Source organism: Podarcis pityusensis, assembly GCF_964106645.2.
Source record: "Podarcis pityusensis genome assembly, chromosome: 6".
In the NCBI taxonomy this organism is placed as follows: Eukaryota; Metazoa; Chordata; class Lepidosauria; order Squamata; family Lacertidae; genus Podarcis; species Podarcis pityusensis.
The window spans coordinates 28,355,606-28,382,813 of record NC_138030.1 but is presented as its reverse complement, the minus strand read 5'-3'; the positions used below and the strand labels follow the sequence as shown (position 1 = coordinate 28,382,813).

Here is a 27,208-nt window from a genome sequence, read left to right as displayed (position 1 = left end):
CTGAGTAGCATTTATCCACCATTCATCAGCTTGTGAGTCCTCGGTTCAGCAGGATTCCGTGGAAACCTTCCTGATTCAAGAAAGGATTTGCACAGAAACCCCTGCTCAGATGAAGGAGGGCACCCTCCATTTTAACAAGAGATTCCCAATGCAAACTCCTTCCTCTTGTGTGTGTTTGGTGCCATTTTTGGATACATCAGCAATGACACTTACACCCTGGACAGTGAAAATAGAGAAAATAATGTTACAGTTTTGAGCGCTGTGAAAATGTCGTTTCAGCAACAGAAACCTAATGTTCTTGTGCAGGAAATGTGCAGAATTCGGGTGACAGATGAGAAACAGATGTGCCTATATGTCCTTTTTGGGAAGATCCTAAGTGATGTTAATGATGCAAGAGCCAGGAAAGGAAGCCAGGTGTCCTGACGCACTCTTCTCCAGTAACACTAATCTCCTCCAAGTAATCTGTGTGAACAATGCAGCTGAAAGTGAATCACCGAAGTAGCCTCAGTGGTTCACATCATTACACCTGGGGGATGAGTCATCTCTCCAGCCCGTACTGTAAGGCATGCACAATAAAAAGGGGCAATTTACTGGCTTTTATCAATTCAATTAGAGAGTGTTTTCAGTAACTGAGAAGGAGCAAGCAGGGAGCTGAATAAATCTCAGCGTTCACTGCAGTTGTGCCCAACATCACCATTGCTCTGATGTTACCACATTAATAGATGTGAGGGAAATCTTCTGAACTGTAGAATGCACCAGAAATGTAACCCCTTAGCCAGCCAGGGCTGTTTGTACCTAAACAGTCAAGAAAACTCAGATGCTGAGTATCATAGAAGTCAATGGGTTCTTTGGAACTGATTGTGGAAGAGTATTATTTCATGCAAGAATGGGGGCTTCTTTCAATCCAAAGGCTGTGTTCCTTCATGGGCAGCCTTCCAAGAACCACATATCAGTGATGGTTGGGGACAGAAGCAAAAAGTGGGTGAGGTTACATATGTGGTGCTTAACTTTCCTGAGTAGGCTACGTTCCAGCCACCTGGACGTTGAAGGTTCCTACACAGCCACCCACTTCACACGTATTTCCATATTTCTCCAGGCAAGCAAGAAGCTTTCAAGGAGGCATCCCAGCCAGACAAAAGCAGCTGGAGAGAGTGCAGGGCATGGATGGTGAAAGGGGCTTTGCCAGGCAGAAAGCCCTGAGGGCCAGAGAGAGAGAGAGAGTCCACAAAACAAAGCAGTGAACAAGAATATTATGAAGAATGTGCATGCATTCCATTAGTGTATAATCTATGTACATAGCATGGGGAGTGGGATCATGCCTACTGGGTCCTCCCTCTTCCTGTGTTCCCGTGGCATTAATTGTGAAAGAGCAGCTATTCATACTAACTTCATCTGCAAATTCTGTTCATGTATTTGGGACTCATCTGTTGGAATAATTTCCACTCACCCTGACACAGCCTGTGGCTACAATCCTAATTATGTCTACTCAGAAGGAAGTCCCATGGAATTCAGTGGGCCTTGCTCCCATGTAACTGGGGTTAGGATTACATCCTAAATACTGTACATACAGTTTCTACAGCCAGTTTTTAATCTATGATCTGCTCACTACTGGAATTTTTAGTCTGATGCTTGCTGTCTTCTAATTATAATTGCTGATCATTTTATTACGCGAAGGGAAGTCTTGTTTCTAATTTAACTCATTACATTTTAGTGTATTTCTTAAATGTAAGTCGATTTAATTGTCTCATCCGAAAATCAAATTATAAATAATGAACTAAACTAAAACTAAACCCTTTTCACAGGTTGTGCTGAATGGGTTGGAAGCAGACTTAGTCAGTAGATCTGCTGAAACCGATAGGACTTAAATTAGTTGTATTTGCCTTGCCCCACTGATTTCAATAGATTTAGTCTAAGGATGAAAAATTCTGGATCCAAACCACTGTTTGCAGGAGAAAAAAGTGAGGTCAGGGGCTAACAGCTCCAACTATACATATATCTGTAGAAATGAGAGCAGCCAAATATTCACTCCATTTACCAAAGATACTTGCTTTGAAGGCTGGGAGTGTCTGTGTGTGAAAACCCTGGATGCGGGCAGCATAAATGTCAACAAGCCACATTTCTTAGAGTAAATTAAATGTTTGGATATAAGAACTGACCTTGACTGCATCTCTTATATGCAATTAGGGTCCCACTTGCTTCTCATCCTGTATCCACACATAACATGTAACCACTGCACTTGTAAACTAAGTGGGATTCCAGCAAGGCAGGTGATCTCTCAGTAAACATGTAATCTCTCACTGACACATTAAGCACAAGTGTCCTCTTTGCCAGAAGGTTTGCTCTTCATTCCTCTCATCACTCTTCAGTTCAAAACTTTAGCCCCAGTGAAATGTTGTGAAATAATCCAGAGAACCAAATATGGATTGAGTCCTTAATTATAGAAGGAGTAAGGAGAAGCTTCTGTCTGGTTTATCAGACCGATGAGCTGACCTTCCACTTTTAACATTTTATAATAAAGGACATGGGTTGGACTACTTCAAATTAGGCAGTTTGAGTGTTGATTTTTTCCTTAATTTAAAAAACATAAAAGTGTTGTTTCTAGATTCACAGAACACTGTATATTTTTGAAAGTTGTTTGTTCACCATGCATTTGGACACCCTGTAAGATATCATAACCAATTTTTGTAGGATGGTTCCTGAGATAAAGGAGCAGGTTTTCACCTGTGTTTGGCCAGTTTTATTCCATTTGAATTAATATGGCAGACTGAGCCCTATAAAAGTGTTTTGATTTTAATCACCGATTTCAAAACTTAGAATTTCCAAGCAGGTAAAAGGCTGCTAGAATAATATAAAAATGCACCATCAAGTTTGGAGAGTGGAAATGAGTACCCACATTCTTTCAACCTACCTTTCAGTCACCATTCGGGTCCATGTGAGAGCCAGCCACATACACACAGGTTCATTCATCATTCAGCTACTACAACATCACATGAACACTTGCTTGGCCATCAGGGATCAAACACTGCATGCAGAGCTTTCGTGTTTCCTAACACCACTTCAAACACTTTCAAAGGAAGCAATTAACATGTGTGATGGCATACTAAGTGATATGTGTGCATGCCTGATCCAGCTCTGAATCAGCTCTGGGAGAAAAAAGTTGTTGCATGCATTATACTTCAAAACCACCACTGTCTTGAAAAAACAGTTGGCTGTGAACAACACTGTGAGCTAGGACATTTTGACTTTCTACTGCTTTTTCTGTCTGTGTGCTATTGGGCTTGAGGGGCATATCCAGTTTCATTATGGGGCAAAGTGGTCTAGAACAATGTGAACTTCTCCAGCCAGGGCTTTTCACCACAATATATTCTTTCACATGTACACAAAGGGCACAGCTGTTTGTGCAAGAATCCAGGAAGAAGACATGGCTGACTTAATGGCTGTCTGAATAGGAGTGTACTGCATTGCTACGTTTTGTTGCAGGTCCCACCTGGAATTGCTGATATGAATCATGCTTCTGATCCATGGGGGACCACTAAGATGATCTCACTAAGATGCCTGGGACATATTGGGGAAGGCGATCTGGACCTTTCCTAATGAACCCTTTCTCTTGCTCAAAAAGGGATGGCCTGCACTGCTACATCAAAGAGGTCCTATGATCTAGCTCTGCAAATTCATTCCAACACACTTCAAGTACTATTGTGTGTATAATGTAGTAGATAGACGACAAAACATTGGATTGTATGTCATGCTTGGTAATGGTTTCCTATGTCCTGTTTATTGTAGGTAAAGCCAGGTCTATAAAGGGTTACCACGCCAGTTGAGCCCCCCTACCTGGTGGGCAAGGAGGAACTGCACTCTTGTACCCAAAGCACCATTCCTGGTGAGTGATTTGACACAATTCAGTTTAAGGTTAGCCAGTAAATTTGCATTCGCGACATAACTATTGTTGTGGAGAACTAAGAGTTTTATGAGACAAGATTATGTTATCTCTGAACAAAGGCTGTGGAAGGGAGGAGGTTTGTTCTGTGGTTAGCAAGGCTGATCTAAGACATTTGCTAGCTGAGGTGAATGGCAAGATGGTGCCCCCTCTACACACACATATTATGTGTATGAAACTGACTAGCAGTTGAATCTTCAACACTGTCAATGGGGCTACATCCTCCACAGCTCTTGAGGGTAGCAGAGCAGCTTAGTGGCACAGGGCAGGCATGCTCACTAGCAGTTCTGTCCTCCTGCTCCTCTACTGCCTGAGGCAGATGTATCACCATGCCTAATGGCAGGGCTGGGCATGATGGCTGGGCATATTCTAATGTAGAAAGCAAGCCTTGAATTTTTCACAGTTACTTGGCAGGGGGGTTGAATCTTGTCAATTCACAAACATGTATCAGATTCGTGAACATTCTGAAACAGCATGGAGCTTTATGAATTTTAATGCTGCACGACAAGCAGAAGCAACCAATTATTGTGTACACAGCAATTGGGAGGGGAACCACTTTATTAAGTTTTGAAGGATCACAAAGATTCTGTAGCATCTGGCCCATAACCTTTCTTGTGTCTAAGTTTTATGCTGGCAAAGCCAACAGTGATTTGTGTGTGTGATCTCTAGTGTCTGGAACAAAGATTCCTGCCCTGAGAGTGCCCTTTCAGGTACCTCTGGTGTCTATGAGCTCAGTAAGCTCAATCACAGTGTCTAATCACAAATTAATCCAGACTCTAATCACTTGTCCCAGTCATTTATCACATGTCGCAGTTCCTGTCTACCTTGGATTAATATTGCATTCTATACCCTTTTAAAGTGGTGGCCTGTCTGTGACCTCTGTAGCCCCCACTGAAGGAAAAGTGAACTGCATTCCAAAAAAAGACATGCAAGAGAAGAGTAAATAGGAAAGTGAACAGTTTTTAAAGCTGCCTTTGGTCAAATGCTGCCTGAAATTCATGCATCTGAGATAACTGATATCATATCTCTCACTGAAGCTGTCTATTGAACTGAAAAAGATGCCCATGTACTGAAACCAATAAAACGTTGGTCATATGGACAGTAACTGTTAATATTTCCCTTATATGGATCTGGATGTCTTTATCATGGGGAGAAAACTTTGAGAAGAAGAACATTATTTTAGGCAACCACAGAACTCTCACTCTTCAGGGCATCGGCTGATGTCATAAGCCAACTTTAGAAATACAACTTGAGAAAGGGACACATTAAGCAATGCAGTACAATGCTAATCCTTTTGACCCCCGGGTCAAGCACAACTATTAATAAACGCATGCTCTGTATCTTTGACTCCAGCAAAAGGGTGTTCTGTACATACACATAAACATGTACTTGGAATGGCTACTGGGTTCATTCAAGCTTCTGATGAACACATGCCACCTTTTTCTAAAAGGCTTTTTTCTACAAAGCTTTGTTTAGATCTTTGTCTTTCTATATACTGGCCTTTTAAAAATAACTCTAAATGTTGCTGCCTTAATTTTGATTATTTTAAATCACTGTAGTTGTTTGGCTTTATGGTTCTGAGGACTGCCTTAGGCAAGCAAGGCCCCCAAAGATGGCATATAAGACTTTTCCATAATATGTTTTGCCTCATGAAAATATTGGTGAATAAACACATCATGGCTTAGCTATATAATATTTGCACTCCGTCTCCCTGAATGTGATAATATTTTTTTTAAAAAAAATAATACGTAGCTTTCTTATTGTGCTTCTAGAGTGAGTTAATCAAGAGTGCTGTAAAATTATAGATGAGAAGGTGCCAGATCAAAATCTATATTGGGTAGTGATCTTTTGCCTCAGTTATGTTATCTTATATTGGTAATATTTATCAGCCAGATAATTATGGCAAAGTCTTAATTAGCCAAAATATTTGGTCCAGTGTTACCTAGGCACCAAAATGCCTCTCTGCTATCTCTCCCTGCTTATATCTCCACTGTGCCCTTGGCTTCTAGCACCTTAGGTACCCACTAGAGTATATCACAAAACCAATTGGAATGGGCAGGTCACCATTAGTTCTGAGTGAATCTCAAACCATACACATCCCTGCTTACTGAAGGGAAACAGTATATAGGAACCAGAAATTGTGGGGGTTACTTTAGAAGCTAGAAGGAACTGGTGCATAAAATAAAATGCACACTATTTTGAGAAACAGTAATTTAGGAAATAATGGCAGGTCTGTTTAGAGGACTGAGCACAGTGAACTGTGGACAATGGAGTGTTTTATTCTGCCAGTTCTCTGGTAAAATCCTGGATTCCTTTCTGAGAATCAATAAATGTAGAGACATAGCCACAATATTTTCCAGGTGGCCTCAGGCCAGGAATTGTCCACAGTTGAAAAGAATTGGCAAACAAAAAACTGCATTATTTTTAGGCGATGGAGTAAATGATGCTCTCAGCCTCTTCATTCATTTGGCAGTGAGTAAAGGCTTCCGCCTCACCTGTTTAAAATCTAAAAAAAGGATGACAATGAATTCCATTTGAAAAATGAAAAAATGGGGTGAAACAGTATAAACATTTTGAAACATAGTGATGTTAGTGTTATCAAGATTGGTGGAATTTAGTGATTTCAACCGTGAGAAAGGCCCCAGAAATGAAGGTTTGGGAAATTATGCTCTGCCTTCCATTCCACAGACACAAGCCATTATTATGCAGGTCTTAAGGGGCACCACAAACAGCAGACATATCTTCCCAAGAAAGTCCCCCATGTACAGGCCAGGAAAATGAAGCAGAGAATTGAATTTTGTTTGACGTCTTCTGATGTGCCCATAATTTTTTATTTGATGCACGTGGACATGAGAGTTCAAATTTGAATAGTATATTTCACATTTGTTTTGGCTTTGGTGCCAAGTTATTATACAACAACTTTAAGAATGCTTCAGAAATTCTCTTTTTTAATTTTTATAAGTTTTTCAACATATTATTTCCAACAATAATTTAACATAATTTCATATCTTGTACCATTTTTTTTTACTTCCATCAATCACATCTGAGAATTTTCCAATCTATTCACTTAATATACATTTCTTACTTTCACTATTACATTTAAATCTCATAACTAACATCTCTATAGAATGCTTCAGAAATTCTCATCTAATTTCTTCATGGGTTTTTGGAGTGCTGAATTCCCTGGTCTTGTTTCTGAAGTGGAAGGACCAGTGAGTTAGGTATTCCCCACTGCTGTATCTTACATTATTGTATTCCTTCCAAAGTCTACGCAGAGCAGAGCATTGTGTATGCATGAGTGCTGTGCTTAAACCTGACCTTAACTATTTTCTTCCTCATTGAAAGAGGCTTCCATTTTTCTCCCTTATTTACACAACACTTTATAATTTCTTTACAATCTTTGCCATTGACGAGTTGACTTTTTATCATTGTGAAATGGCTGAGGGTGGTGTGTATGTGTGTTTCTTTACACTAAAAATATACCCAGTGCTCTATAACATCCCATGATGGATGAGGAAAGCCTGAAAGGAGTTATCTCTACCCACATTAGGTTGGATGTGGGTAGAAACCTGCACATGATTGGGAACACTGATGAAGCAGGAGTCATTCCTTAATTACAAGGAGATTTCCACTCCCTTTCAAGTACTCACAGGTAATCACTAGAAATAGAGAAAAAAATTGATTCAATTTACATTTAAAGACAACAGGGACCTTGAGAGTGGGGGGCAATATGCAGCCCCTCTGTGCCTTTTTCAGAAGTGGAGATTTTGCCAATCCAGAATTCAGAAGGAGTGGAATGTTGGGCCAAGCAAACCAGAGAAATAATAAATAACTGCAAAGGGAGGAATCGCTCTTTTCCTTCATTTCAGGGCAGACATTCCTTGGTGCACTGTTTCATAGCTTTGTTTGGTAAGATGGTTCTCTTTTCACCTATCATGGAGTAAAAATACTTCTTCCTCATTTCAGTCTCTATATTTTGGCAAAATACCAATAGTAAATATTTTGTCTGTTGAGTTCCACTGTAGAAGCTGGTATGATATTTGGTCCAGTGGAGCACAGTTTGTTCTGATGGTTGCTGAATGACTATTTGACTCCTTGTCAGTCTGCTACAGATTAATCCAAAGTCCAACATGTGCTGTTCTAATAAAACAAGGAGTTGTTTTCAAAAGTTTTCACCTGAAGCCTCAGTGAGGCACAGGTAGGGTTTTTCCCCATCGTTCCTTCCTGTTGAAAGCCAAGACCCAGGTAGAGAGAGTTAAATACTGAAAGTAACCCAGATCTTGTTAATCTAATTTTTATCTGAAAATGGAAGTGTGAGTGAGTGAGGCCTAATTCACCTATGCACACTTCAGTGTAGTCACTGTTTGAAAATGCAGCTTTGTGGAGATAATGCCATGTAGCAAATCTGTTCATGCAAAGGGGCTCATCCACATGGCTCTGGCAATTTGGTCAGTGTGGTGTGGTGGTTAGAATATTGGATTAGAACTGAGAAGCTCTAGGTCCAAATCCTCAATCAGTCATTAAGCCCACTTGGTAACTTTTGGACAGCTACTGTGTCTCAGCTTTACCTAAATTACAGGGCTGTTGTTGGGAGAACCGTGTACAATGTATTGAGCTCCTTGGAGAAAACATAGGATTTGAATGCAATGCATGTTCACAATGCTAGCACAAGCCTTACACTGTTTCTACTGGCATTGTGAAAACCATCCAAACCACCGTGGGTGAATTAACTGAGCAAAGGGCCAACCACGTGCAGCTGTTCCAAGCAAATGGTTTTGACTCAGCTACCATGGCATGTAGGAACTGAAATGGTAGTATTCCTTGTGTGTTTATTCATTTGTCAGCCTCTTCAGCCCACCTTGCATACCAGCTGCATCTTTGGGGATAACTGTGCATTAAAAAATATACTTCAGAAAGCAAACAATAATTGCTTTTGGGAGAGCTTGCTCAACATCAGTTAGGAATATGTGCTGCATGTGGAGCTGCTCTTGGACGTGGTCTGGAAACTTCAGCTGGTGCAGAATGCTGATGGGGACAGATAGCTGACAACATGTGACAACTTTGCTAAAATATCTGCATTGGATGCTGATATGTTACTGGGATAGGTTCATGGTTCTTGTATTAGTATACAAAGCCCTGAACACCTTGGATCCATGAAACCTTAATGACCACCTGAGCCTGTTTATCCCACTGAGATCATCCAGAGATGATTGTCCCTTGTGTTACCAAGGCCTGCCTGGCTTCAACTACCGGTAGTAGCTGGACATTTAATGTTGCTGCTCCCATTCTGTGGGATACCCTTCTAATGTAGATTCAGCAGGCATCCTTGCAGTCTGAAAGGCCTATTGGTCTGTTTCATTTTCTCTTTTACCTGAGTGGCCATTATAGAAATACTTTTAAAAATATAATAAAGTAAATTTACAAGTAACATAATTATTATAATAATAGCCTTTTGTAATCTCACTGTACGAAGCTTTCACCGGACTTATCTGAAGGCTCATGATGAGAAGTGACTGACAGTAACTGCACTGATGTATCAGGTATGACATGTGGACCAGGAAATACAAAGAGAGAAATGAAGTTTCATAATGTGTTTTGAGAGGAGCAGGCAGACAGACAGAATGGACAGGTGCTTTCGGCAGCAAAATTTTAACTATGGCATTTTGCTTCTTGACAGACCAGCATTTCTTTTTAATGGAGTGCATTGCTAATTTCATGAGATTCCCAATGTCCATTCTTCCCATAATTTTCTTTAAATATATACCCCCCCCCCGACACTTAGCATATCAACAAGAATATATCATAGCAGGAATACGTCTCAAGTGGTGTGAAAATTTTCAATTTGCCATTTCTTTTGCTTGATGCATCACAACACCTATGGCATCTCTGCCTTTTCACACAGTCCTGGGCACATCAGAGACATGGGGTGTAGTGGACAGAGAGCTGGATTTCTTTCAGGGAAACCTGGATTTAAATTCCTGGCCAGACATCAAGTTCCCTGAATAGCTCTAGGCTAAAGTTGTGGGTGGTTTTCAAATTCCAGAGATGCTATTCTCCCCCTCCCGCTTTTGCATAAGCAAGTTAGCAAGGTCAGAGGCACATATGATAAAGATAACATGCCTCTTCTGAAAAGGAACTATATTTATATGTTTAAATTTACATTACAAGAACAATAGGAAAAAGAGAAAATATACCACTGACAGATAGTATCTCTGGAAAGGGAAAAGCACTCCGTAATGCTAGGTTCAAGACTGATTCTCATGAATATCTTGATATGGTAAAGTTCAGGTGCTTTTGTGGGGCAAGGTGGCGCATGTTGACTTGACTCCATCTCTTGGCATCATTTAAAATATGGGATAGTGATATTCATAATCCTATTATGTGAGAGTGTTCATAATATTTGATTACCCTGCCAAAATTTTACCATCACAACTTTACAAAATGGATATGTGACTCACAATTTGAGGCTGCAGTCTTAATACCGTAGAGAAAGCCCAGAAATACCTTTGGGACTGAAATTATTAGAGACGGGTTAATAACATCTTTATTTTTCCCCTTAAGTGCCTTTACATTTCTCTAGTGTTGCCCTCTTATGTGGATAAATATTTTTCCATACACATGAGACACTAGCTTTAAGGCACTATTTACTATTTAATTACACAGTAGTGTTCTTTAGGAAACCAAACTCCCATTCTACAGAAGATCCTCGTACCTCAGTCAGTATGCATTTTAATTTTTAATCAGTACAAAAAGTGGAAGCACAGCAAGCAACATCTTCTGAAGAACAACATTTTGGGTTCAAATTAAAATGGTAACATCTGAGGCTAGCTTCAGTTGCTTACTGGAGAATAAATACTTCCTGGTTTTGAGTATGTGGTATCATTAGTCCAACTATCACCAAAAGGCATCGACAAACAAGCATGAAGTATTAACAGGCTTGGAGAAACCCCATGGTTTGAGGTAGTATAAAACACATTAGGGGAAATAATGCTAAAAGGGAGGAGGTACTCAAGAACATCTCAGTGGGTACAGATTGCTGATTGCTGGGGTGGATGGGAAACATGGGTACATTGTGATTGGTTGGCTGGCTTTTACTCTGAGCAAGAACACTTTACACTGTTGCATTTTGTGGTTGGTCCGGCTTGTAACAATCCCAAAAGAAAGGAAGATACTAAAGCAGCCTGAGATTCTTCAATTCCTTCACACAGGTTCCTTTTCTATGGTTACCCTAAAAAAGCAAAAGCAAAAAAGCACACCTCTCTTCCTTGCAATTAAGTTTGAGTAGATCTGAATGTTCCCTAACAAAATGAATTTCAGTAGGGACAAATGTAATGTCTTGCACCTCGGCCAGAACAACCAGCTACACAAATATAAGATAGGGGCACCTGCCTTGCCATTAGTACATGTGGAAAGGATCTAGTGATCTAGGGACCACAAGCTTGTCATGAGTCAACAGTATGGTGCAGCAGCAAAAAAATCTAATGCTATTCTTACCTTCATCCCTAGAAGTATAGTGTCCTGATCAAGAGAAGTCATAGTTGCGCTCTATTCTGCCTTGGTCAGACCACACCTGGTGTACTGCATCCAGTTCTGAGCACCACAATTTAAGAAAAGCTGGACTGTGTGCTGAAGAGGGTGACCAAGATGATCAAGGGTCTGGAAACCAAGTCTTATGAGGAATGGTTGAGGGAACTGGGTATGTTTAGCCTGAGTAAGAGGAGACTGAGAGGAGATATGATAGTCACTTCAAATATCTAAAGGGCTGTCACATGGAATGTGAAGCAAGCTTGTTTTTTCCTGCTGTAGAGAGTAGGACCCAAAGCAATGTATTCAAGGTACAGGAACGGACATTTTGACTAAACGTCAGGAATAGCTTTCTGTAAGAGCTGTTTGACAGTGGAATGGGCTCCCTTGGAAGTTGGTGGACTCTCCTTCCTTTGAGGTTTTTAAGCAGAAGTTGGATGGTCATCTGTCATGGATACTTTAGTTGAGATTCCTGCATTGCAGGTGGTGGGGCTAGCTGACCCTTGAGGTCCCTTCCAACCCTATAATTCTATGACTCTATAGGGCTTCCAGAACAAATCTGCTTGCAAATAACATGTAAATGAGTTCTAAAACTGTGCTATATGCTATATTTCTGGAAGCTGCTGTTGTGTGAAAGCACTTTTAGATAGGACCATTTTGCAGAGACATCACCTTGCCAACAAAGGCTCGTATAGTTAAAGCTATGGTTTTCCCAGTAGTGATGTATGGAAGTGAGAGCTGGACCATAAAGAAGGCTGATCAATGAAAAATTGATGCTTTTGAATTATGGTGCTGGAGGAGACTCTTGAGAGTCCCATTGACTGCAAGAAGATCAAACCTATCCATTCCTAAGGAAATCAGCCCTGAGTGCTCACTGGAAGGACAGATCGTGAAGCTGAGGCTCCAATACTTTGGCCACCTCATGAGAAGAGAAGACTCCCTGGAAAAGACCCTGATGTTGGGAAAGATTGAGGGCACAAGAAGAAGGGGACGACAGAAGACGAGCTAGCAGGACAGTGTTCTCGAAGCTACCAGCATGAGTTTGACCAAACTGCGGGAGGCAGTGGAAGACAGAAGTGCCTGGCGTGCTCTGGTCCATGGGGTCATGAAGAGTCGGACACGACTAAACGACTAAACAACAACAGCAACAATTTTGTATTATGTTACACACCCCACAGCAGCCATTTTGTGACTAGAGGCCATTTCACTCTCCCAAAATTCCAGCGTGAACACTGGATCCTGAATTGATAGACCCTGAATAAGCACATGAATAGAACAGAGAACTGAGGTGCATTTGCCTAACATTCACATGCTCCTTATAAGTCTAAATGAATCCCCTTATGTTCAACTATAGATGTAAAGGGTGCCACCACACTGTTGGGAGCCCTGGAAAGCTTTCCTTCCTCATTGTATATGAAACTACTTAAGTTGGCAAGAACCTGTTTTGTAAACCTGATCCCTGTTTACTGTATTGCTCTGGCTCTCTCTTAAGCTGCGGGAAAGACTAGGCACCAACCCCCATCAGCCTTACTTCTTGGTAAACGTGCATAGGATTGGATGGTGTTTTACTCAATTGAGTGAGGCAGAAGTAATGGCTGTTCTGCTTTGCTTATACTGTTGCTGCATCTCTGCACACAGATTCTTCATGGTTTAAAGAAATTCTGCTTAATTTAATTTCATCATGTGGAAGACAGTCTAATTACTTGATCACCTGTTTCTGACTTGGTGTTGAATTCTTTTTGCATTTCTGATTTCCCCCTCTGGGACATGTATCTTCTTGCTAGCATCTGTTTCCCATACTCTTCTGTGAACACGGAAACTGATGATTAATTTAAGAGGAGTTCTGCCACGGTTGGTGGGCTTTAAATATGTCCAGTCCTCCCTCTCCACTTTTAGGGTAGATTTGCAAATACTGCAATTTTTGCAAGGACAATTATCCTCTTGAAAATTAGTTTACCTTCCTTTTAAAAAATAAATAAATACAAGATTTGGGCCAGTAGGCAGTTTCACATTTGTAACAGACCACAGTGTTTCATCCAATTGTGTATGCTTAAAACACAATTGCAGGCTACAAATAAATTTGTGCAATTAAAGCCCGATGGAAGTGAACTTAGAGGGAAAAGCAACTTTGAGAGGGGGCGGTAGAGAAGCAGCTATGGGGCCTTAGCCTCTGCCCCCCCCCACACACTTTTCCTGTAACTTCTTTCCCACAGCTCCCCTGTTTTCCTCATCTGGGCCTTGCCAGCTGATAGTCACCTCCCCACCCACCTTGCCTGAAATTCTGTGTTCTAAATAACAAGCTCATTGGAGCTCTCAATGTTTGATTCAAATTTGCATACATGTATACTCTCTCGCGGGTGGCTCTGTGGTCTAAACCACTGAGCCTAGGGCTTGCCGATCGGAAGGTCCCAGCTCCTGCCAACCTAGCAGTTTGAAAGCACGTCAAAGTGCAAGTAGATAAATAGGTACTGCTCCGGCAGGATGGTAAACGCCATTTCCGTGAGCTGCTCTGGTTTCGCCAGAAGCAGCTTAGTCATGGTGGCCACATGACCCGGAAAAACTGTCTGTGGACAAACGTTGGCTCCATTGGCCAGTAAAGCAAGATGAGTGCCGCAACTGCAGAGTCGTTCGTGACTGGACTTAACTGTCAGGAGTCCTTTACCTTTACCTTTTTTTATACTTTCTCCAGTGAATTGAAGCCAGAACAGTGCCAGTTATTTGCCATAGGGAAAACCTATGGCGTTTGTGGATAAGGATTTAAAGACCCTCTTGCAGTGGGCTTAAATGTATACAGTAAGTCCAGACCCAAGTCTTATGTGACCCTTGCTAAGTGCCTTAATGTCAGGGCCACTCAAAATGGAGCATTTTTGCTATTAGTGTATAGTTGCATCAGCCCAGTTTCTACCACTGTGATGTATGTGATGCAATTAATCTTATTTCCAATTTCTGCAACACCAAAAGAAACAACTGATTTATTTATTTAAATCTACATGCACACATGTCCACACACCTAGGTATTAATGATATCGCTACCAATGGTAGAGTGGTTCTAGAGCAGTAAGAGCTGCTCAACAGTAGAAGAGTCTCCCTCGGGAGGTTGTGGTCTCTCCTTTCTTGGAGGTTTTTAAGCAGAGGTTGGATGGCCATCAGTCATGGATGCTTTGGCTGAGATTCCTGCATTGCAGAGGGTTGGACAAGATGGCCCTTGGGTCCCTTCCAACTCTACGATTCTATGGTTTAAAGCCACCAAGATTTTCTTCATTGCATGGTTATTTTACGCCGGGCTGTACATTGTTTTAATTTGCAGTTATTGCTCCTTGGCTGTGAAATTTGTTTTGTTTCGATTTTGTGTGCAAAATTGTGTTTTGCTTTTGTAAACTGCCTAGAGAGAACATTGTACCACAGTGTGTCCTAAAAATCTTTAAAAATGCATAGATGAAATAGAGCAAGGTGAATGATGATGAATCTCCCCCTCAAACAAAAAAAAGCCCAACCCCAGAGGAACAAATTATGTACAAATTATCTACAATTATGTAATTTGAGTGAAGGAATTACTCTGGATATTTTTTGTCTTCTAATTGCCCTGATTACCATAATTAATATGAGCTATCAGACAATTCTGGAAGCAACACAACTTGCATATTTGGCATGGAGATCTAGTACAAAATGTACCCTGCTTTACTAATCAGTTAATCTCATGGGAGGCTGGCCCACTAGGGTGAACAGGGCACACTGCCTTCCCAACCTCAACCTACTGGCTTACTTACAACTAGCCCAGTGTTTGGCACATTTAGAAGTCAGCAGGGAGGAGGTTAGGGACAAAACTAGAGTTAGTTGGCTCTGCTTATCATTGGCTCCGACTTTGCCTGTTATTGTCATCACTGTTTTCTTCCCTATCAGCACCAATGAACACCAGCCACCACGGATAAATCCAGAGTCAGTGTGGTGTAGTTGTCAGAGTGGCATACTAGGACCTGGGAGACCACAGTTCATTTTCCACACAGCCAGGAAGCTCACTGGGCGGTCTTGGGCCAGTCACTGCCTCTCAGTCTAACCTACCCCACTGGCTTGTTGAGGGAAACGGTTAAACAAGGGAGAAGGAGAACCATGAATACCACCTTGAGCTTCTTGGAGAAAAAGATGGGATATAACTGCAGTAAAAAGGAAAGACTTCATAAAAGCAGAGGGCCCACATATCTGAAAGACCACCTCCTCCCATATCAGGCTGACTGTGTATTAAGATTGTCAGAGGATGGTCATATTCCATCTTTGGGATAAGTGCATTACGTATGCACTAAAGAGAGGGCCTTCTCTGTGGTGGTGCCTTGACTGTGGAATGCCCTCCAGGGGGAGGTGTGCTTGGCATTCTTCTCAGCTCCAGGTTAAAATACTTCTTATTTGCCCAGGCATTTTAAACTATGGTATTTTTCAGCTATTCTGTTGTATGGTTGGTTATTACCTATATTGCATTTGTAGATTTTAAATTCATATGCATACCTCCCAGGGTGAAGAACTATAGCTCAGTGGTAGAACATCTGCTTTGCACGCAGAAGATATCAAGTTCAATTCCAGGCATCTATGGTGGGGCTGATAATGTCTTCTGTCTGAATCCTTGGAAAGCTGCCATCCGTTTTTATAGATGTGGATGATATTGAGCTGCATTGAACAAGAGTTTGACTTGATATATATATATAGCAGCTACTTATTTTCCTATGAAATCTGTTTTTGGGTGAAGATAGAGCTTTACAGTGGTACCTCTAGTTATGAACTTAATTCGTTCCAGAGGTCCGTTCTTAACCTGAAACTGTTCTTAACTAGAGGCATGCTTTCGCTAATGGGGCCTCTTGCTGCCGCTGTGCTGCCGGCACACGATTTCTGTTCTCATCCTGAAGCAAAGTTCTTAACTCGAGGTACTATTTCTGGGTTAGCGGAGTTTGTAACCTGAAGTGTTTGTAACCTGAGGCGTTTGTAACTCACTGTATAAGTGAGTAACCACTGTATAAGTTTTGAAAATAAACAAACCATATGGAGGGCTGACAAACTGCTGGGCAGAACGTTCTGATTGCCCTGGTTCTGCCCACCCAGACTGAACATTGGCTTCTTCCCAAGGAAAAGGAGTGTAGGGTAGAGGCATCAGCTTCTCAACACCGCTGAGGGGGCCCAGCACAATGTCATGTGTATGGCATGGATGCAAAGAGCCAGGGGGTGGAGCCAAACGCCCTCTGAGCTGGTGCCTATGATGTAAGGAGACTTCCTGTTTCACTGGTTCCTTGTCTGAGCTCTGGTTTTCCTCTGTGTTTCTAGTCATAATAATGTAAGAAGAGCCTGGTTCAGGCCAGTGGCTCATCTACTCCAGCAGCCTGGTCTCATGGTGGCCAAACAGATGCCTGCACGGCAAATAGGACCCGAGTGCAACAGTACTCTCCCCTCCTGTGCTTTCCAGCAACTGGTAGTCACGAAGCATACCTCCTACAATGATGGAGCTAGAACCTAGCCATGAATAGCCTTATCTTCCACAACCTCTGTGAGAACAACCTAACTGAAGATGTTGGGGACTGAGTCTGACCCCTCCTGTGTGCAAAGTAAATGCTCTGCCATGGGCCCTTCTGCAGGTAAATGTGTGTGGCTGAAAATGCAATAGGCTCAGCTCTGCTTGTAATATATGCAATTATAAATCCAAGATGAAAGTCCCAAGATGAAAGCAGAAGTGTTAATTCTCTTCACATAAAACTAAAAGAGTTAAGACCTGGGCAGGTATCAGAAGTTACATGGAAGTACAAAGCAAATGGGGACAGACTCGCAAGCCTGGGAGGCTCTACATCACATACCTTCAACAGTAGCTTTGCCCTCCCAATCCAATATTCCTGTCTTATTACAAGAGTGCCCCCAACCTCTGCTACCAATAAGTTCTCCTGCCTCCTCTGCTATAACCTCCTGGCTCTTTCAATCTTCTCTTGCTCCCCATGTACCTGAAAACATGTCTTTATTATTTATCTGAGCCTTGTGTGAAGTCAAAGCCTTTCCCTTCTCAACCTTGGCTCTTCTTGTCATTCTCACACCTCTCTTTTCATTACACTCTGTAATTTTTCTGCCAAGCCTCTTCTCTTCCTGCATGTTTTACACCATGTGGCTCTGCCTTCCTTACTTTTAATTAGTTTTTTTCCTGATGGTCCCCCTTGCTCTGTTTTTTAATGCATTGCTTGCTGGCTATCAGAACCTCTGGGCAACCCTCTAATTTATCTCTCTGTGCTTCCCATTATCCAGCTGTGTCATTTGCCCTTTATTGATCCCCACCACCGCCACCCTTGAATCTATTCCGTGCTTCCCTGGTTTTTCTTCACCTTGTACTTCTTGGATTTAATTTTCCCAAGTTTGCTGCCTCACTGTTCAACATCCCAACTGGACTGGGCTTGTGCTTTGTAGCCTCTTACATTGCCTGCCATAGTTTTCCATCACATGCTTCACATCATTCAAGATTTAATTGGGGGGTTGCTTTCTTGTTTGCCAGTGACAGCTGTTTGGGTGTTAGGAGGACTACTGCTGCTAGGACTAATCTGTCTTTTGGCCACACCTCTACTGTTCACTTCAGATGGCAGCAGCAGAAAAACACTCTCTTCTTCAGTAGTTGCAATGGCATTTAAGATGAGTAAGATACATGTTTAAGAAGAATGGAGCTGCTAGGTTAAATCAGCAACACTGGCATAGACCAGAATTCTGCACTAGAGAAGCTCTACAAGTTATTTGAGGCTGCTGTCTTATCTCCACTGGGGATGGAGGAGAAATTCAGTTTTGTTTGCATTTTAATTAGAAACTTCCTAACTAACACATCTCGAACCAATATTCAAACTGAAATGCAACTAGCCTTTGAAATTTGCACTGTGCGGAATTTTGCAATGCAGTTGTCCAACCAAATAATTTGTACACAAATGCATATGTTAGTGGGCAATGTGCATAAAACAAATACACCTATTTTGCACAGAATTTTCACATATAGGTAAAGGTAAAGGTACCCCTGCCCTTATAGGCCAGTCGTGTCCGACTCTAGGGTTGTGCGCCCATCTCACTTAAGAGGCCGGGGGCCAGCGCTGTCCGGAGACACTTCCAGGTCATGTGGCCAGCGTGACAAGCTGCATCTGGCGAGCCAGCACAGCACACGGAAACGCCGTTTACCTTCCCGCTAGTAAGCGGTCCCTATTTATCTACTTGCACTTAGGGGTGCTTTCGAACTGCTAGGTTGGCAGGCGCTGGGACCGAGCAGCGGGAGTGCACCCCGCCGTGGGGATTCAAACCACCGACCTGACAATCAGCAAGTCCTAGGCACTGAGGTTTTACCCACAGCGCCACCCGCGCCCCCGAATTTTCACATATATTTGTCTAAATGTGGTTATTGGGAGAAATTCGCACTAAAATGCTAGTGGATATTCATGAGGGTTTTTTTATTTAAAAAATCTTAAATTGCTGAGAAAATGTGGAGAACTGAAGACTGAAAAAATGAGAGATACAGAGAATCAAAATAAGCAGATTCATATTCCTAACTTCCACTTACGAACCTGTCATTGCCCTTATTCAAATTCCATTTTCCCATGCATAGCTTAGCACAAAACTCTATTTTTTTTGTTTCGACATCTGAATTCCTGAACACATTTTATTTATATCATTTTTGTCAACTAAAGAACTCAGAATAAGATAGAGGGAGGTTATTCCATTTATTATTGCAGCCACCCTGTGCAGTAGGTTAGACCAGCATTTCCCAACCTTGGGCCTCCAGCTGTTTTTGGACTACAACTCCCATAATCCTCAGCTAGCAAGACCAGTGGTCAGGGATGATGGGAATTGTAGTTTGAAAACAGCTGGAGGCCCAAGGTTGGGAAACACTGGGTTAGACTGAGAGTGACTGGCCCAAGGTCACTCAGTGACTTTATGGCAGAACTGAGATTTGTGCAAAAGCATCCTCTGTTTAAGTCTAACACTCTGTTGGAAGACAGAAATTGTAGTCTACACAAGCAACCGTACTGCAAATTAGTTTGGGGTGCATAGATCATTCAAAGGGATAGTGACAGCCTGCTGCTAAGAAGGTCTTGCATCAGACTGACTTTATACATAGGCTTCTCTGCCTATAAGGACTGTACAACCAGACTAACATTTAATTGAGGCTGGCAGATGCTTTTCATGTGCTTCGCTCACACGCAGGAAAGCCTCAAGTCGTGTAAAGTCAGCTTCAAAAGAAATATCATGCAATCAAGTGGCAAATTTTACCTGGCTTCTACTGAACCTCACAACGCCAGAGGAGGCTAGATTTCTAAATTGTGAAGATAATGGAATCTAATGAATTTATTTGAACATTATAACCTCCCCCCCCCCCTTACTATATAGTTGAAAGAAAACCCTGTTGAATCTGTGCAGACTTTACACTTGGGGGAAATTACAAAATGGAGAAGAGATATTTGGGTCCTCCTTTTAGAGCATATTACGCTTAAAGGGTTTTTACCCACCTATATGTACATACTTCCTGCAGCATCATTTCATTTGTTTTTGTGACAGCAACATGCTGGAGAAGTTGTTAACAGATTTGGATCATTTATCTGCTATTGTAGCACTGAATATTTTTAATGAAATGAATTTCTTTCCTTCCTCATTGCATTTTGTGAGTTGTGTAACATACTTGCCATGACTCCTTGCATCTCAGGTTTATAAGCCCAAATAAGCTCAGAGAGAGGTGGAAAGAGATAGGGAGAGGGAGAAGAGCTTTTTTAAAAAAAAAAATCCATATTCCAAGAAGGGAGGAAAAAGCAGAGCAATTTTTAAAGCTCACTGAAAACAAAATATGCAGTTTGGTACGAGAGCTGTCACTCTCTGATGTGGGGTAATTTAGAAAGCCTAAATGTGCTGGTGTTTAATGGCAAGAAAAAGACCGCCCATATCATTCGGGAAAAGTGTGAATTTTGAGAACAGGGAAAGATGCTTGATGACACCCAGTCACTGAACTAAAAATAAGACTTGGATTTTTTACGTATAGATTTTCTTCTTTGCTTGCAGCATAAATAACAAGCTATAAAGAGGGGCCATTTCCTTGTGAACCCAGAATATCCACTCCAGGGATATCCTAGGGATGGGGAACTTGTGGTTTTCCAGGTGATGTCTGACTTCAGTTCCCATCAGATCCAACCTGCATAGGAATGATGGACTATGTAGTCTGGCAACATTCTAAGGGCCACAGGTTCCCCGTTCCTGCATTAGAGGAAAATTTCATGTTGAATATGAGGCCCTGATAGTCCTTTCTCCATTGTGCAGTATCTCAATAAGGAATAATTTGTGTTGGATAAATGACGAAAGGGAAGGGAGCGCTCTACAATTCCTCTTTGTTACTTATTCCTGTTTGTTACTTGTCCAAACATTTTCTCCAACTCTGTATTTTCACATACACGTTACAATCCCTTCCCCCACAGTTTAGGCTGTTGCCCACATGTCCCAAAGGAAGACTCAAGAACTAATCTTATGTTCAATAAATATAACACGGAGATCTGTAACTAACTTAACTAAGTGGTAGGTGAAACCTATGTAGATAAGGAGGGGGAACATGGGTGAGTCCCTCACCAAGACACACACACATCTGTGGCCTGGAACAGTCCAGTCAAGGAAGACTTTGCACTTGATTTGCCTGAATGTACAAAAAGGAAAATGCTTTATGCAAATAGTGCTTGAACCTCGCAATGTAACTTTTTAACAGCCTGTATTACCATTACTAATGACAACTTAGAACTATTTCACACTTTGTTCACTAGTCCTGTTTCCTCACAGTAAGCATACCAAGTGCCCAAGGCAGGGGTGTTCATTCCTAGACATGCAACAGACACAGAGCAGGGAGCCATAGGCTACCAAGGCTCCCCAGTGAAGGCCACCAAATATTTAGGAACACACACCTGTGCTTCACAATTTAACTAATCACAGTAGCAAATTCCAGCATAAGCCGCAGCAAACATTCTCACTCCATAGAGCCCATCTTATTTCAAAGGCATTGCTTATTTTAAAAAGAATCTCATTTAGTTATTACATTTTTTTATCTCCCATTTATTTAAACTGAAAAGTCCCAGCTCACCTGCTTGCCATTTTCAAAGGCCCCTGGCTGTATATCATGGACTATTCACAAACATTCTGATTTCTGAGAGGGAAAGGTCAGTTGTGGAATTTGGCTCAGGGCAGTTACTATGAAAGAAATAGAAGGTATTTGGATTAGAAGGGGGAAATTGCATAGTGCCTAGGGTTAGGGAGTTAGACAGAAAAGGTGGCTGATCATCTGAGAGATGAGAAAGCATAAAGCTTAGGAGAAACTCACATGTTTCATTCTAAACAACCTTTTTCTTGCACTGCTTTGTTTCCTTGGTAAACTGAAGAAATCCATAGATCAGATACTACATTCAGTGTACAGATTTGCAGCTGGAAATCCTTCACTGTTCTTTATCAGCACCTAATGAAATTGCTACAGAGAATAGAGCTTCAATCAGCCATCAGATCACGGCTGTCTTGTCTACACTTTATTTGCCCTTTCATTGCTGTTGCTAATCATGGCTTTCAGGAGGAAGAAAGAAGATGTTGGAGTGGGAAAAGATGGTTGCTGATAGGACAATGTGTCTTTTGGCCGGGCTGCACTTTCCATTGGAGTTTTGGTACACTGTTGTTTATGCCTTTTAAACCATGTGACGTAACACTTAACTCTCAGCAAAGGGGATGTTTGTCAGTAACAGAAAGCTGATAATCAACGCAGTTAGTAAGAGGGAAATGTAAGAAATCCCGGCACTGATGCAATGCTAGCTCTGCTCTAAGAGCACCCATGCAACGTGACCTGTCACAGTTATCAGCCTGGTATTTAGATGCTTCAGTGTAGGTCCAGCTTAGAGATGTGTGATTCGTTGCAAATCAGCCGAAGCAATCATGCAGCAACCTAAGATGGTGCACAAATTGCTGCTAGAATAAAGATGCTTCTCCATAAATTTGGAGTTTAATTTTTAATTTCTGTACAATGTCTAGCCACTAGACTCCAGTGTTTGCGAGCACTTAATAATAATTAATTGGGTAACGTCCTTATAGTGAGGTCACTTCTTTCTCCCTTCCCTGCTGTGTTTAACTTACACTGCCTTCCAAAGTGTCTAGGTTAACACCAATGTATTCAGTCTGGTGTTGTTTTCTCTCTGTGTATAATGAGAAAGCAGGTTGTCAGATGCTGAAGGCGACAGTTTGCCAAGCCATATAATCATGCTGAAGTGCATTAACAACACTCAGGTATCCAAAAAATATCCCTGTGGATGAAATCATTAGGATGCTGTATATGCAGCATTTTTCCTCCCTGTGTCTGCTGGTGAGCTATTGCTGGACTTTGCCTTCGTGTCTGGAAAGAATCTGTCACAACAATAATGCCCCTTAAGAATTTTTGTTTTGGTATAAATGAGAATAACAATAACATTCTAGAAATGCTGGGTTGTGGTGGGACTTCATTGAGGTAAAGGAGGAGGGAGGCACCCATATTATACTCACAAATAAGTGGAACATGTAAATAGGGAGAGTAGGGATGAGTGCTCTACCTCTGCCACGCATTGCCCTCCATGAGTCAGAGATGTGGTGGAGAGTCTCCTGTCCTCATGGAGGCTTCTGGTGCAATCAGTGGTGGTTAGTGGCCATCAAGACTATAGAAGCAGAATTATTATTATTACTATTGTTATTATTATTATTATTATTATTACGCACCCATCTGGCAGGGTATCCCAAGCACTAAGTGGAGTCTGAGCCAATGACAGGCAGAGTCCACTAATTATAGTTCCGCCCTCCTCCTTTGATCTGCAGAGTTCCATAAAGGGCATTGCCAAGACTAAGGAAGAGGAGGCTGACAGATTGTTCCACCATCCCTGGAGCGGTTTTAAGAGAGAAGGCCGGCAGGTAGGGATTGGGTGAGGGCAGACTAAGGTTAATGGAGCAACCTGCCTTTGCCCTAATGGACCCACCTCCACTGGGTGCAATGCAGACCCCTGATTTTCCATGGCTGCACATTGTTTGGAGAGTCTTCATAGATAGAACAGTCTTCTCACTGCAGACCATCACCCTTTAACTTGTGGGGCAGTGATGGGGGGCTAGGGAAGGAGGTAGCACGTTGATCCCCATAATCTCTTCTCATGTCATATTCTACTAACTAGTAAATATATTGCCTGAATATGGCTTTTATATCTGAAGGACCCTGCTGATTGGAAGACAGTCCTCAGAAATGTAAACCACAGCATGCAATTTAACGAATGTAAGTGGCACTCAATTAACCACTTCAGCTGTCTTCCTTTTATCGACTGCCCAAATTACCATGTTGGGCTGTAGACAATATGGGAAAATAAAAGCAAAGGCCCTCTATTGATATTTTGGAATTAAAATTATGTTTACTGTGAAAGAGAGAGAGAGAGAAAGTGTATGTTTAATTGGTTGTAGGCTGCAATTTGTGTGCACTTAGGCAGGAAAAATACATCTATCTGGGGGACTGTTAAAGATCACTTTCCTTTGAGTCAGCAAAGTTCATGGCTGTGTGGGAAACAGATCTATACTCCATAAAACCTCAAAACTAACAAGTAGTTCAGTCTGAGGCAACACTTGCCACAAAAACTAATTTATTGAATCAAGCCGAGTAGTGGTGAAATTGTCATAGAGGGGCTCAATGAGAAGACCTGTATTTGCATCAGAAGGAAGGGATGGAAAATATCCCTTCCATGACATGAGAGGAGCTTCATGGCTGGTTAAGTTGATCGGAACTGGGGGCCTTTCTGAAAATCTGCCGTGAGATGGAAAGCTGCAGCATATTCACTCTATTTTAGCGGGGTAGCCAACATGTCCTTTCTAGATGTTGCTGAATTCCAGCTCCCATCAGCCATAGCAAGCATGGACAAGCACCAGGGATGTTGGGAGTTGTAGTTCAACAACATCTGAAGGGCTCCACATTGACTTTTCCTGTTTTAGATTCATACAATTAAGATACAAACCAGGAGCCAAAGAGTGACTTAGGCTGACATGTGCACACCCAGAACAAGCGTATATGATTATTTCTTTATAGTCCACAAAAATTATATACTACTTGACTGTAAAACAGCAGCCTGCAAAGCAGTTTATAAAAAGGATTAAAAAAAATTATTAGTGGAAAACAGTGGGAAACAACTATTTAAAAGACTTTAAAAATAATTAAGATCAACGATCAGCTTAAAACCAGATTAAAACACAGGTCAACATTCTACATGTCTGGATAGGCTTGCCTGAACAAAAATGCTTTTATCAAGTTCCAAAAAGAGTATGGTGAAGGTTCCTGCCTGATCCCATATTTTAGGATTTAAAGCTAAAAGCCAAAATGATAAAAACTATTCTTTTTCTTTAAAAAGGACACACAGAAACAGAATTAAGTCAAGACAATTGTACCATGTCAGGGAGAAGGACTGTAGCTCAGTGATAAGAGTATCTGTTTTTCATGCAGAAGGTCCTAACTTCATTCCCTGGTTTCTCCAGTTAGGGCTGGGTGGGAGCGACCCTGGTCTGCAACCCTGCAGAGATGCTGCCGGTTAATGTAGACAAATGTTGAGTGGGATGAAACATTCGTCTGACTCTGTATAAAGTGGCTTCCTATGTTTCTAATCTGTTGCCCAAAGCTGTATTTGACTTAATAGTAGGTCTGGCCCTTTTTGTGAAGATATTTTCTTTAAACCATATGTCTGGAAGGGGATTAGTCTTAGAAATAAAAGGACACAAAGTGGGGAAGGAGGACATAACAGTGTTTCTGAGTAGCATTGCAACAGTATTGGCACAGGCTTTGGAAGTATAATTGCTGGCATTCAAGTCATTTCCCCGAAGGTGGCAAATTCCAGGTTGCAAAAGTGCTCAGCATTGTTTTGATAGGGGTACAGATTCATTCATTTTCTACAGAGCTTTCTAAACAAAATGATAGGATGCAACTGTGCCAAATGGCTATGTGGGAGATATACCCTGCTTGGTCCTGTAAGATGGTGTCCACAGAAAGTGGAGTTTCCACTTCAGTTTTCCAGTCTGTATACTGAAAACACAAGAAACAGACATGTAAACTTTTATTTTTCTTCCGCCATGATTATCTCTTTCTGGCTCAAATGTAATATACGAAGCAGTCCTGACTCTGAACAACTTGTTATGTCTTAGCAGCGAGTTCACATGAGTCGCTTGCTTTCCTGTAGGCTTTCCCACCCCCCACTCACACTCTTTTATCACCAGTGCGGAGAAACCCACTTTCAAACACAGCAAGAGCTGTGCTAGCTCTGTAAGATAACAGTGATGAATCGGCAAGCTGGGAATAGACTTTGGTGCTTGAACTTTTCCCTCCACTGTTCACAGATCAAACATACACACGCAGGTGCCAGAGATTCGCAGATCTCAGCTTGTTAAATGTTTGGTACTGTCTTTCTCGAAGACATTTGCCTTGTTTCCACGGCAATGCAGCAATACAATTCATCCAAATGACCAAAAGTCTGCCCACATCAGCTTCCTTTGTTCAGCTAGTTTCAAGGTGCTGACCCATTTGCTCTTGTCCTCTAGACTCCTTTCTTTACATTTGCTCTTGATTATAACAGCTTCATTTCAGTCGCCCACAAGGAGACGGAACTCATTGACTTCCTAATATTAAAAGATGTCAAGAATCCTGTGTAGCTACTTTTCATTCCATAATATACTTTTGCAGGAGGAATGGCTTGAACTGAAATGAAGTTTTGGAAGGAATATCATTGCTTCCTGAGGCTTTCAGTTTCCACCCACATTTGAAAAGCCACTCCTTTGAAATACAGAATTTATCATTATATATTTAAATTTTAAATTCTGTGTTTAAAAGGTTGAGCTAGATATTGCTGTCTCTGGTGCTCAGAGTTAGATGAATATAGTTTTAAGCACACAGATGTCGTGTTTCTGTGTTCTTCAATATAAAAAGGCTCAAAAGAGGAACAGAGGGAAGTTAAAATTTGGTACAACTTGCTGAGAGTTTGCCATGAACCCCATAGTGCTGTTGGGATTGGGATTGGTTTGGTTGGTTCTGATGGAGAGAGAAATAAATGAGGGAAGGACTGAATTGTAAGAAACTGAGTTGGAGGAGGGGGAATCACTCTTTTCAACTCCAACTTCAGACACATTGGAAGGGGAATATGGGAGAATCTTAGTGGAGGCTGCACAGGTATTTGATCAACAAAGTGGCATCACCTTTGCATTTTTGTATGTTTGTTTTTCACTACTGCATGTATTATATATGCACATTACCCTAGTATATCCCTTTCTGGGCTTTGTCCATAAAAAAAAAATCAGAGAAGTGTGAATTTCAAAGGATGGCTGTGTTTGCACATTGTTTGGGGAGGTGAAAATTAGGAAGGTTTGCCTTTAGATGAGAACTAAACCAATCTCTCCCCCACCCCCATCCCTGTTCCCTATATCTTCATTGTGAAAATTCACTAGTTGTTCTGATGGTCAACTTATCTCTAGTATTCCAGCCTGAACAGTGTTTCACCCAATGGTTGATGTTTGATCACCAGCATTGATGAAGTTTCACCAAAACAAGAACATTCAATTCTAGGCTGCAAAAGGACAGACCTGGGACTGCCACTGACAACAGTAATTCCATGCTTACTTCCCCCAACCTTATCTGTCACATGTAATACCTTGTGTCTTAGTGTGTGCAGTGACTATGCAAGGGAAGAGTAAGATCACCCTAGTAGGCTCACTCCCTCC

General features: G+C 41.6%; 1 protein-coding gene across 3 annotated transcripts in view; it reads left to right on the top strand.

The window, feature by feature from the left end:
• Window positions 1-27,208, top strand: part of RALY (RALY heterogeneous nuclear ribonucleoprotein) — a 217,337-nt gene that overhangs the window by 61,264 nt on the left and 128,865 nt on the right. For all 3 annotated transcript variants that reach the window (XR_013987519.1, XM_081009617.1, XM_081009618.1), the window contains exon 2: window positions 3,784-3,880. The gene's annotated coding sequence lies outside the window, so the exon portion shown is untranslated. The remainder of the gene's footprint in view (window positions 1-3,783; window positions 3,881-27,208) is intronic.